Source organism: Ascaphus truei, chromosome 11 (genome assembly GCF_040206685.1).
Source record: "Ascaphus truei isolate aAscTru1 chromosome 11, aAscTru1.hap1, whole genome shotgun sequence".
Taxonomy (NCBI): Eukaryota; Metazoa; Chordata; class Amphibia; order Anura; family Ascaphidae; genus Ascaphus; species Ascaphus truei.
The window spans coordinates 59615493-59627032 of NC_134493.1; the positions used below are offsets into that span (position 1 = coordinate 59615493).

Genomic DNA, 11540 nt, shown 5'->3' on the forward strand with positions numbered 1-11540 from the left:
GGCCTAAGTTCGTATATGTATGTTAGCCAATACATGTGCGCGGGGCCCGTAAAAAGGGGGCACTGCACCAGTATAGATATAACAGATTTATGAATAGGACAAATAGATATAACAAACAGGTCATCAGTAACCATGTGATCCTTAGGATTAGGATCAATACATACAAAGTACAGATCAAATCATAACATCACAGTTCACCCAAGTGCTGCGCATGTATGTGTGTTATAGTCACTGTAATAGGCCTCCCAATCCTGGGTGATTAGGCCATTCTGTGTGGTACCGATACCCCTGTTGGAGCTCGTGTTTCTCCCTACTTCTTTGTTAATTTTATTTTCAATCCTCCAGGCCTCTCTCCCCTCTTTATCCTCTCACCCGCCTTTCCTTCTCTCACCCCTATCTCTCCATCTCCCTCTCTCTGCCCCCCTCCTCTTTCAACTCCATAACTACCCTCTCCAGGCCAATAACTCCTTCCCCCCGGTCCCATATTTTCTCGCCCCCTCAGAGACCACAGTGCGCTGGGGGCGGGGGGGGGGGGGACGGGGAGGATTAAGGGGGACTGACATGCTCTTTTCATTTGTCCTAGGACCCTACATTTATGTTGGCGGCCCTGAAGGGGATACAGTCTTGATGAGATATATGTGTAATGAAGTTGCACTCTTTGATATCGGAATTATCCTGTTACATTGTGGGCTCATTTGCATATCATTACCCAGAATCCCTGCTTCAGTTATGCTAAGACTTCAATTATCTTCCCACAATTTAAATCTAGGATATCTTTCACAAAGATGTGAAACTATAACAACTGGTGACCAACATACTATACAAATAAAGATGATGAAGGTGATAAAGTCCTCAAAGGATATAACCAATCAGAGTCCTTGTGATGAATAAAGAAGAGTCTTTTCTTCCTGTTGAGTTTCCACTATGACGTGAAACTTCTCTTAATGTAAATGATGGTTCTGATTGAAGAGACAAAAGCAGGGACAGGGCATTGCGCAGTATTGTACAGCAAATTAATTCCCTTCCCAACGAATGTCCCAAATAATGCCTACTTACTAGAAATAGGAATAAATGACACAGTGGAGAGAATCTGTACGATGAACCATCTGAGTCCTGTCTTCTCCAGAGCTGCACGAACCCCACGCAACATCCCTGGTTCAGCTGGATCTTCAAACCGGTCTTTGTCTACAGGCAGTATAAATCTCAATATCATGGGATAAAGAGAGAAATGGATTGCGCAATAACGTTTAAAATTTTATTGTAAAACCTCCATATACAGAAACATACTCACAATGTTCCTGTTAGTTAAAAGCATTGAATCAGAAGTGCCGCAAATGTTAGGGACCCCCACACGATATCTCCCGGTATCTCACAGTCCTCCTGATGTCTTGTGTGTCCGGTACACACAATATGCGCCCCACGTGACTCCGCAACTGCGGCCCGTAGTGATGGCGTCAGTATGATGGCCAGATCACCTGACTGGCACTTCAATATTGGCTCCTCCCTATGCGTTTCGTGATGGGAATTTTTCACTTCCTCAGGGAATTGTGGAGCCAGTAACAATCCCATGTCTTAAATACCTTATAATTTAACCCTTAAATGGCCAAACAATATAATAGCTGTCTAGGTGAGTGGACTGGTGGAGCCATGATGACGTCATCAGTGGGGTTAACAAACACACTAAGACCTACCATTAACACTATAAATGAGAAGGTGAATACAATATATTAATGTGAACACCATAAAACCATAAAATACATAAAATAATGTATAAAAAATAATATATAAAAATGGAATAACAGAAAATTCAGAAAAACTTCAGAAAAAAACTTTAGAATTTTGAAATGATTGGACACACTGTGGGTCTCTAGACCCCTCTTAATATTATATACATGTTCTGCAAATCTTCTTTTGAGGGGTCTCCCTGTCCTGGCTACGTACTGTAATCCGCAAGGACACTCCAGTAGATAGACACAAAAACTGGATTTACAATTAATGAAGGTTTTGATGTCATAAACTTTACCTGTTACATTAGATTTGAACTCTTTACATTTCCGCCCATAATTACACCCAATGCATTTGTTACAAATGTGATATCCCTTAAGATCTCCAAGCCACATACAAGAGCCGGAACGTGAATTTTTCCTCGGGCAACTAGGTGCTAATTGGGATTTAAGATTTTGCGCCCTCTTATAAACAATTTGAGGTTTGGAGGGTATTATGGAATTTAGAATGGGGTCTCTCTGTAGAATTCCCCAATGTTTATTAAAGATTCTAGCGATAGCTTGAAACATGCCATTGAATTGGGTAATAAACGGAAGGAATTCCTTAAAGCTGCAGTTCAGGCAATATCCTGCATGCGTGGTTTTTTTAATAAATCAGTTCTATAGTAAGAAAAAATACTTTTAGCATTTTCTGTTTTAAAAAACAACAACTTTGAAAGACCAATTTTCTTGTATTCTATTTTAACAGCCATTTGCTGAGGCACTGCCCCTTCATGTCCTGTCACAAGCCCTGGCACACCCCTTTGTCAGCACTGCCCTCCCTCTTGCACATGTCAGTGCAGGAGTGCTCATGAATATTCATGAGCTTCCACTGACGGACTGAAGCAGAATATAAACAGATCCCTTCACTAATTATGTCACCAAATTTCGCCGATCAATACATGGAGAACGAATTGACTGGCAGCTATACAGTTCTTTAGGTAATTAGAGATTGCCCACTTGAAACTATTGAAGTAAAAATAAAAATAAAGACTGAACTGCAGCTTTAACAGGCAAGGTAGGAACCTTCCTTTTTGGATGGATCAGTGTGATCCTATCTGTCTTACTCGCCAAATCAATGGCATTCTGAACAACTCTTTTATTGTATTTCCTTTCCATAAACTTTACACCTAATGCTTGTCCCTTGGGGATATTTTTAATCCATTTCGGATAATGATGACTGGATGCCAACACATAAGTATTTGCATTAGTTTCCTTGTAATACGTTTTAGATTGTATGGTGTTATTAATGTAGCCAGGTCCCACCCTCGCGCACTCACCCCCCCTTCCTCGTTGCGTGCGCGCGGTGTGGGCATGCGGCCGGTTGTCATGACGCGATCGGGTGGTTGCTATGGAGCGGTCGGGCGGTTGCCGGGGACGCGATCGGGCCGGTTGCCGAGGCCGCGATCGCGTTGCTGGGGTCCCCGGCGGCCGGTGAGCAGGGCGCCGCCATGTTAGGGCTGTTGCGCATGCGCAGTGACAGCCCAGCGCGGGAAGCCCAGATAGCTCGCGCATGCGCGAGATGAGTCTGCCAGCCCCCAGGGTGCATAGGGGCAGATACACCTGACTCCAGGGAGCCAATAGGGCTGAGGGATTGCCTGGGGAGAGAATAGATACATTTTCGCTGGGTTTTGCAGCCACGCAGGCAGTCAGGATCCGGACCAGCTAGGGGTAAGAGGTGGATGCAGGGGTCAGTGACCCTCTGCATTAGGCCAGCAGCCCCCAGGCCCCCAGTTAGGTCCTGAGCCACTTAAAAGCTTGTGGAGTATAGGGACAGGCCCTAGATAGGGACACTGACCCATTTATTGGTAGCTTAGTCAGGAACACAGTGCTACAGCCGTGCGGCCCTGCGAGGTGGGTTCTGGGCTCAGAACACCATGAAAGACCCTGGGACTAGGAGTGATATTATCCGCGCTGGAATTCACCCAACGCGGTGTGGAGGACAACGTCGGATCGGGCGGATCTCCGGTGATATCGCGGTACCCGTGGCTGGAGCCCGGGCAGGTAACCTGCAACTCACGTGCACCAACCAGGCCTATCACCAGACATAGTGGCTGCGCAGTCACACATACACATGCACAGTGGTATTTGACTTTGGGGGTGCGAGACATTTGGGTGGGGGTTACTGGACACAGGGTGGGAGCACTCTATGGGAGGTTAGCGTCCGCCGTGACGCCTGAGGTGGTAGCGTCCGCCGTGACGCCTAGTGTGATTAGCGTCCGCCGTGACGCCAGAGGTGGTAGCGTCCGCCGTGACGCCCAGAGTGGTTAGCGTCCGCCGTGGCGCATGACGGTTGTGTTGATGTATGTAGATATAGTTGGTTATGCAGTAAAGCCAGTCCTGTTTTACATTCGTTCGCTTTGTGTGGTTGTTTCCTGTGAGGGCCTCCTCCCACTCCGTTGGGATCCCTCCCAGGTGGAGGCGTTGCACCTAGAGATGTATAAGATGTATGTACCCCAGGTTCCCCGTGGCGGAAGCTCAGCCCTCCTGTGAGCCAACAGGTAATGCACCACACCTGCGTAACCTTGCATGTTCCTACACCTCCACAGTATTATCTGCGAGTGGGTGGGGGAAAACCCGTTACATTAACTATATACAAAGATAGATCCAAAAAATTAATGGATTGAGGGCTACTTTTAAATGTGAACTTTATATTATAATCGTTCACATTGAGGTAGCCACAACACCGCTGTAAAGTATGTTCCCTCCAGAGAAGACGAAACCGTAAAAGGGACAAATTCATGATGGACGCCGCAGCAGTATTAGCGTCACTCCTGTTGCTTAGCAACCAAGTGACTGCCACCCCCAACGCGAACCAGACGCTGAGCAAGATAGCGGCGCCTCTTCCTCCTCCTGCTCCTTCTCCAGCGACCGCGGGTAACACAGACTGATAGACGTGTGTTTATACATGCACTGGCTGCTGCTGCTGCTGCTGCTGCTGCTGAAAATATATATATTTTATGTTCGTGTTATTGTTAATATTAGTGTAGCCCTGAGGTAAATTTACACTTTCTGGCCCCCCTCCGCGAGTGCCGTGTGGTAGCGGGTGCCGCCGGAGGCTGCGACGGACCCGCCGGCACTTCGCGAGGGTGGGGGCCAGTGCAGGGAGCAGCGCGAGGTATTGCGGTGCAGGCCGGTTGCCGGGGACGCGATCGGGCCGTCGCTAAGGCCGCGATCGCGTTGCCACCGGCTCGGCGGCTGAAGGAGAGGGCGCCGCCATTGCGCGTTAGTTCGCGCATGCGCAGTAGGCGGCAAGCGCAGGGAAGGCTAGGGAGAGATCGCGCGAGGGCAGGACAGGGTAGAGGGAGGTTGTGGCGGCCATTAGGTGTTCGCGCATGCGCAGGGCAAGTGCGCACGCGGCCCCAATGCTTAGGCAGCCTCCTGGGAACTACAACTCCCAGGAGGCATAGGGAGATAGGCACCAGGTGCCTGATAGTGGCCAATAGGGCTGGAGGAAGCTCAGCCCGGGAATATAGATACATTTCCCGGGCTTTGCACACGTCAGTCAGGCTGAGGAGAAGGAAGGAGAAGGAAGGGTGCAGGGAGCGAGTGACTCCGGCACCAGGTAAGGGTTCTCCTTAGGTCCCCAGGCAGGCCCCAATTCCCGGTAAGGGCAGGGGGTAACTGAAGAGGGACGGCCCTAGATAGGGAGGTCACCCTTAGGTGTGAAAGGTGCAGGTTTGGCAGTGCCACAGCGGGTAGTGCTGTGCGCACTGGCAAATAGGCACAGAGTGCGAGCAGTGGGTAATTGCTGCGGGTTCCAGTGGATGGGGTGTGTTGTCGCTGCATGTGCTGGGCGCAGTGTGTGCAGCGTGTGTGAAAGTCTGCAGGCTGACGGTGAGAGCTGTGTGTCTGCTGCAGGCATGTTAGGAGTAGCGAGTAGATAGATGTTAGGGAGGATTAGGGACTTGGGTAGCTAGGGGAGTGGGGCAGGTTATTACTCCGCAGGCCCTAGGAGTTTTCCCCAAGCCACCCCAGGTTGCGGTACATCAGTGACAGGCCCTAGGTTAGGGTTCCTGTCACTTTAGGGTTAGTTAGGGATAGACAGGGATAGCGGCGGTTGCTGTTCCCATGATGCGGTTGCTGTTCCCATGATGCGGTTGGTGTTGCCGTGATTCTGTTGTGTTCCCGTGAAGCGGTGGGACCCTCGTTGGGGTTCCTGGAGAAGTTACCTGGAAAGGATCAGACGGATGCATCGCACGTCTGACCCTTTGAGAAGAGTGTAGCAGGCCCGAGCATCGGAGTGCTCGGAAGGTATTTCTACATATCTGCACCAACAGGCCTAACAGATAATTTAGTGACTGCGCAGTCACCCACGACCTCCGTAGGAGTACGGGACATTGGGTGTGGGGGATTACAGGACACTGGGTGGGAACACCAGACATTGGGCATAAGGTGCTCCAGTATTGCATAAGGTTATGTTGTGTTATGGTTCTATGTTATCAAGTAAAGTGTTAGTATCATATATGTGTTGTTGTTGTATTTCTTACCCAGGGCTATCTTTCATAACGGGGATCCTGGGTAAGTGGAGGCGCTGCACCAGGTAAATGGTAAGGGTTTCCCCAGGCTCCCAGCTAGCGGAGGCTCAGATCTCCTGGAGCCACAGGTGTGATACAGTTACCAGTAGTCCCTTAGAAGAGGTGTGCCGCAAGGAAAGGGACCGGTTAGACCACAGGGGCCAATGTGAGATTGGGTGGGTCAGGCCGGTTCACAAAAAGGGCTACATTAGTATTAATTATTCTTAATAGTTATTGCAAAACACATACCAGGGCACTAGAAAATTTAAATATATAAAGTAAATATAATGAAATGAGTGTAAGAAATATATACAGTATAAACTGGAGTAGAAATGGTGTCACTAGCACCTAAAAAAGAATGATTGTCTTTCATATTACCATTTCAAAACAGGATGACAGCTTCCAGTCAACAGCAATGAGTTTGTCTTTCTGTGTAAGATCATTATTAACGTCTAGCAATAATATTTGTATTTTCGTTTTTATTGTGACCTCAATTTTTAGCCCCCAAAATATAATATGTTATGTCCTTTTTTACTGTTCTCTGTTATCAGGGCACGGCATCACTTTGTGTGTGAATGCGTATTATACATATACTACAGTTCTGATCTATTATACTCAGTCCCACATGGAAATATTACTGTATGTTAATTTGCATGAATACCTACTCTTAGTCTCAAACCAGCATAGCCAGCACAACCAACCTCACACTGATGATACCCATCAAGGTTGAAACATGTCTGTGAGTGGGTTTACTGGCTTTGTATCTCACCCCAGCCTATGCTTAAAAGCTGTGTGTTAAGCAGCAGGCATTGGCTTAAGGGTTGCTCGTGTAATATGAGCTTGAAACAAAAGGTGGTACTGTGTGCTCATTTGCATGTCATTTCCCAGAATCCCTTGCTGCAGTGGAAGTGCTGTGTGCTAGGCGATAATGGTGAAAGACAGGGTTGCAGACCTGTCTAAGACATGCAAATGAGCATACAGTAATATTTCCATTTGCTGTATGCTTTACTGTGGAGGGTTTTTGTCACTTTTTTTACCCACCATCTGTCACTGTCTATACTCTGCCACACTCTCTCCCAATTACAGACACTCTGCCACACTCTCCCAATTACCAACACTCTGCCACACTCTCTCCCAATTACAGACACTCTGCCACTCTCTCCCAATTACAGACACTCTGCCACACTCTCCCAATTACCAACACTCTGCCACACTCTCTCCCAATTACAGACACTCTGCCACACTCTCCCAATTACAGACACTCTGCCACTCTCTCCCAATTACAGACACTCTGCCAGACTCTCTCCCAATTATCAACACTCTGCCACACTCTCTCCCAATTACAGACACTCTCCCACTTACACCCCCTCCCCCCCCCCACACACACACACACTCCCACTTACACAAACACTCTCCCCCCCCCCCCCCACACACACACACTCCCACTTACACACAAACACTGCTCGTCTCAAGCAGGAAGCAGACCCACCGGGCTAAGGTAGGAAGGTGAAAGAACCGACCTGAGCCGAGCGACAGAGTCCGGATAGAGTAGTGAGTCGTAATCTGAAGGTCAGGGCTGGCAGCAGAGCTGCGTAGTCGGTGTGGATGCAGAGGTTGAGGCAGGCTAAAATCAAAGGTTAGTCGAGGTACTTGCAATGTTCAGGCAGGCGGAAGACAAGGGTAATCAAGGTACATGAGCCGGGTCTGGTAACGTGAGAGACAAAAAGCATATAAACGCGTTGCATGGACACAGCAGGAAACTGTAACTTTGCTCGGCAACTTCCTGCTAACAGGGTTGTCCTTTTAAAGGAAGCTGTCAGGAGCAAAAATGGACGATACAACCACAGAGGGCGAGCAAGAGCAAAATCCCGAACCAGAATGTAAAAACCCGAAAAGGAATTTGCCAAACCTCGCACACACTTTCCCACTTACACACTTACACACTTACACACACACACACTTTCCCACTTACACACTTACACACTTACACACACACACACTTTCCCACTTACACACGTACACACACACACACTCTCCCACTTACACACACACCCTGCTGAGAGACCGCGCACTTTTACCCAATCCTTCCTCTCCGTCCTATCAGCCAGAACTTGACGTGACTTCCTGCGCCGGAAGGAGCAGGGAGAGGAAAGATAGCAATGACCGGTCGGCTGCCGCAGCTGTGCTTGGAAGCCGCCGTCATTGCTATATGGGGCGCCGCTGCGCTGCCGGGCCTGTCCCAGCTCTCCCTCCCTGGCGGCCGCGGAACCCCGGAGTTCCATCGAATCTGGATGAAAATCACTGTTCTAGATAATCTGATGCAGCTGGGAGAGTTGTATTTGACCTAAAATCCCTGCTGCAGTCAATGCCCTGAACCCAAATGCCCGAGACTAGAATTACCCTTATAAGATTGTGTTTGTGTTTTGCTTATTTATCGCCATTTACTTGAATGGAGTTTAATGAGCAAGAATATATAGCACTTTGTGAGTATGCCCGTGTGTGTAGACTTGTTAAATTAGTGGTGTGGTCAGTAGCTTATGAAACAATACAATACATCTTTTCTGTTGACAGAATTTACGTTTTACCGAAGTACGTTTTGGAATAGAGTAATTGTAATAATATATTCTTATATAGCGCTGACCGTGCACGCAGCCCTGTACATAGGATTTTTCAAGCACAACTAGTCCTCGTCTCGAAGAGCTTACAATCTAATTATCGGTGCCTGAAGCACGGAAGTAAAGTGACTTGCCCAAGGTCACATGGTGCTGACACTGAGATTTGAACTAGGTTCACCGGCAGTGACAATGCCAAGGAGCAAAGTGTGACCTTTGTGTTGTGGCCAATCCAGGGAACTTTTCTCTTATAGCTTCATATATGCAAGAAAAGATCTTTCCTGTATGGTCCTTGGTAAAACCATAACTAGGGAAGTGAAAAGTAACCTTGATGATTTTGAAGATGGAACAGAAAGAGAGTGAGCATTCATTGAGTGGAAACGTTTATCAATGTTTTACAAACATACTGACATATGTTATGTCTGTATTAGGCATGTTATACAAGTTGGCATCTATTCATGGTTCAATTAACTCAGAAAAAGAAAGTGTAAACAATGTTACTCTTTACATGTATCAGGAGCTCTCAAGATTTAAAAAAAAATGGTCAAATAATCTGCATAAGTCAAATGTAACAAATAATCCTGAAGCCAGACATACACACCTGATCTCCCTCATGCCTCCCCGCAACCTCTTCCCCTGTAAATGGTGTTAACCTTTTCATTTAACACTGACCTTCCTTAAATTTTACCCCACAAATCAAGCAACAGTCTGCCCTCATTGCTAGTGTCCCACACTCAGTCACTCCTACAGTACCACCCATTGTGACCAAGCACTGCCATCTACAGCACTTATTCCCTCCCCTGCTGTCTCTGTAAGTTTCCCATTAAACCGCTTAGATTGTCAGCTCTTTGGGGCAGGGATTTCCTTTCCTATTGTCTGATTTTGCTGCACTTAGTGTATCATTATAATTCCCTGTACTGTATTCTTTGAAGCGCTGAGTACACTTTTGGCGCTATATAAATAAAGACATACAATACAAATAAGCACTATAGCAGAATGTCAAGAACACAAGTTCTTTCATGAGTTTGGAATGTCATTAAACGGCTTCTGTTTCAATTCTACACCCTCTTAGGTAGCACTCGGCTGTAAGAGCAATGTGTTTTTTCCATGTTCTTAGAATCCTCTTAACGTGTATCCATTAGCATCTGTGGTTCATGTAAGCAAAAATATATATACAGTTTTTCTGGGCAGATTATTTCTTAATGGATTTAACCCGGAAGATGCTGTATGTTTATCTCGTTTTCTGAAAATAGCATATCCTGCTTTCGAGGGTCCTGTGAGAAAGAACTATGGGCTCTATGCAGTAAGCGCCGAAAAAGTGCTCTCGGCAAGTGTTCACTATTGGCATTAACAATCATATACACTTATATTTATTGACACTATATTAATTATTATAAATATTTTTTTATTAATAAATAATCACTTATACACGTATATTTAATGATAGGATAGATCTATAATCAATTATTATTACGGTTCTCTTCCTTTTATTATCACTTACACAAGTACACATTTATGGTAAATGTATCAATGAGTAAGTTCATCATAGCCATAGAGACTCTTTGTTGGCATGGACACCTAAGCCGTAAGATACTTGCTTTTCATTTTGTTATACAGGTGACTGTGGGATACAAAGTTTGAGTCTGCTGGTTCTCCTGGTTTTCCTGCTGGATCTTATCTTATAATATTAGTGAAAGCACTGTATGCCTGTCTTTATGTCCGGTGTCCCTAGGGGAAATCTCATTGGTCCCTTGGGCCGCCCGCCCCCGCACACCTCTCATTGGCCTGAGGCGGAGTGACGGGCCAAACACGCACGCACACACACACACACACACACGCACGCACGCACACACACACACACACACCACCCTCCTCAACACACACACACACTCCACCCTCCTCAACACACACACACACAGACACACACACACACACACCACCCTCCTTAACGGCTGCCCGGCCTTGACCACCCCCCCGCGGCTGGCCCGCAACAACGGAACCCCCCCTATCACCACTCCGCGGGACCTCAACATCACCCTCTCTCCCGGTGCTCCCTCTCCCCCGGTGCTCACCCTCTCTCCCGGTGCTCCCTCTCCCCCGGTGCTCCCTCTCCCCCAGTGCTCACCCTCTTTCCCAGTGCTCCCTCTCCCCCGGTGCTCACCCTCTCTCCCGGTGCTCACCCTCTCTCCCGGTGCTCCCTCTCCCCCGGTGCTCCCTCCCACAGACCGCTCCCCCCCCCCCAAAGCACGCTCTCGCCGCTCTCACCTTCAGGCCTAGAGGCCGCGCCCCCAGCTCACCATCCCCACGAGCGCTGCTCCGGCTCTCTCAGTCGGGAGCTTTACGGGCCGGCTGCCCACACCACCTCCTCACCTGAGCGTCTCAGCTCCGCATCGCCGGGGGGAACGGAGACCGCCGAGGAACCCGAGGAGGAGCGCGGCCCGGTGCGAGGTAAGTAACCGCAGGGGAAGGGATCTTTCACCCCCCCCTGGCCCGGCGCTTCACACCCCCGGCGCTTCACCCCCCCCCCCCCCGGCCCTTCACCCGGCTCGGCCCTTCACCCCCCCCCGGCCTGGCCCTTCATCCGGTCCGGCCCTTCACCCGACCCGGCCCTTCACCCAACCCGGCCCGGCCCTTCACCCCCCCCGGCC

The 11540-nt window shown here is 48.4% G+C and overlaps 1 protein-coding gene across 3 annotated transcripts in view; it reads left to right on the top strand.

Moving 5' to 3' along the window:
- LOC142463627 (uncharacterized) overlaps positions 1-6478 on the top strand; it is a 34675-nt gene extending 28197 nt beyond the window's left edge. For all 3 annotated transcript variants that reach the window (XM_075566591.1, XM_075566593.1, XM_075566592.1), the window contains one exon: positions 584-6478. The gene's annotated coding sequence lies outside the window, so the exon portion shown is untranslated. The remainder of the gene's footprint in view (positions 1-583) is intronic.
- Positions 6479-11540: the final 5062 nt, after the last annotated feature.